Source organism: Fukomys damarensis, unplaced genomic scaffold, assembly GCF_012274545.1.
Source record: "Fukomys damarensis isolate Sample0158 unplaced genomic scaffold, DMR_v1.0_HiC HiC_scaffold_13599, whole genome shotgun sequence".
Taxonomy (NCBI): domain Eukaryota; kingdom Metazoa; phylum Chordata; class Mammalia; order Rodentia; family Bathyergidae; genus Fukomys; species Fukomys damarensis.
This window is the reverse complement of record NW_022914511.1, coordinates 1-1,923: the sequence shown is the minus strand read 5'-3', so window position 1 is coordinate 1,923 and position 1,923 is coordinate 1. Positions and strand designations below refer to the sequence as shown.

At 41.7% G+C, this 1,923-nt stretch overlaps 1 non-coding gene across 1 annotated transcript; it reads left to right on the top strand.

Moving 5' to 3' along the window:
* Positions 1–1,497: 1,497 nt before the first annotated feature.
* LOC117284933 lies at positions 1,498–1,566 on the top strand. The gene has a single exon (XR_004515974.1). It is a non-coding gene; the product is annotated as a small nucleolar RNA SNORD73 (small nucleolar RNA).
* The last annotated feature ends 357 nt before the right edge of the window (positions 1,567–1,923 follow it).

Below are 1,923 nucleotides of genomic sequence, written 5' to 3'. Positions count from 1 at the left end.
CAGTTTTCCTGCCACAGCCTCCCAGGTGCTGGGGTTACAGACCTCTGCCAGCACACTTGGCTGGTACATTCATTTTTAAAACTGAGGGAGGGCTGGGGATTTAGCTCAGTGGTTCCACTGCCTGCCTGGCAAGCACAAGGACCTGAGTTTGATCCCCGGTACCCCCCCCCAAAAAAAAACCCTGAGGGATTTAGTTTGCAAAATGTAAGGAAGACAACTCTTGTTTTTAGCCTTAAGATGGCTTTGTTTAAATTGAAGCAACACATTAATTATGGATTTTAATTATATTTTAGCTGTGAAATTAAATGTTGAATCCTTAGCATACCCTCAGTGTAGAAATACTTGTAAAGGAGTTTTTAAAAGTATATGTTTGATGTTAACAGCAGTATTTGAGTTGTTCAGAGTCCTTTTTTTTTTTTTCCTCTCAGTACTGGGGATTGAACTCAGGCCCTTGAGCTAGCAAGGCAGGTGGCAGAACCACGGAGCCAAATCCCCGGCCCCCTGGAGTAATTTTATTGATGAAGTCGAAAGTGTAGGTGTTCATGGGGTAGAGTCCTGTGATCCAGCCTTAGAACCTATTTTCTTTTACCTTGCCTGGTTCTTCTGGTGAGAAGTGGCTAGTACAGCTTATGTGTGCTGTATATGGAAAGGTGTGGGTACAGTTGAGAGGACTTGGTGTTTCTATGTTGAGTTTTAGGGGTAGTGAGAATTGGGGTTTAATGTCTCTTGGTAGATTCAATGTAGTTAATTCTGTAAACTAGGTACTGTATAAGAAGTATTGATATTAGGCTAGGCATGGTGGTGAGTGCTTATTCTATCACTGTGCTGCTAGTTTGAGGCCATCCTGGACGACATAATAGGACTGTGTCTAAACAGGTGTGCTTGTGCTTGCCTGTAATCCTAGCCCATGGGAGGCTGAGGCAGGAGGATCATTGGGAGTTTGAGGCCAGTGACCCTGACTCCAAAAAAATCCCCTAAATAAATAATAGGGCTGTGTCAAAAAATAGTTTGTAACATTAAAATCTGTTATATGTGACAGTGTCTCTTTCTGTCCAGACTATGATTGAAGCCCATGTTGATGTCAAGACCACCGATGGTTATTTGCTTCGTTTGTTCTGTGTTGGTTTTACTAAAAAACGGAACAATCAGATACGGAAGACCTCTTATGCTCAGCACCAACAGGTCCGCCAAATCCGGAAGAAGATGATGGAGATCATGACGCGAGAGGTGCAGACAAATGACTTGAAGGAAGTGGTCAATAAATTGTGAGTGTTCTTCCTTGTACAACACAACCGCAAATGGCTAATGATCCCTGGGATGAGTGAAGGCATCTGAGACAAGGTGGAATCGGACCCCTTTTTAAATCTTCTATGAATCCCAATTAAAAATTCCTTTAAATGTGATTTTTTTTTTAAATAAAGTTTCCAGAGCAGATTGTGTGGCTTGAAGGACGGGATGTTTTGGCTTTAGTCAAAACTTCCCATAGTGATTGATGGGAATAAGTGATGAAAAAATGTTTCGGTCCCAGTTGATGTCCACTGATAACTGTTACATTTTTCTGATATTCCCATGCAGTCTTCTGATAGCTAAGAGGGTGTAATAGAAAAGGTATAATAAGGCTAGGACTCCAGAAGACTTGGATACTAATTTTGTTAGTAGGTACTTGTATAAGTCTGTTCTTCACCTATAAAAGGGACAATAGTAAAGCTTAATGAGGATTTCTGGGGGTTAAATGAAGTGTGAAGTGTGTAGATGTATTCTAAGGCTTTCCTTCGAAGGGAAATTGCTTGATGGGTGTCATAGTGCAGGCCTGTGATCCCAAATACTTAGGTGGAGGCAGGAAGATCACATAAAGGGCTAGAGATGTAGCTCTGTGTTGCCTGTTCAATCCCCAGTACCCACCTAAAAAAGGAATGCTATATC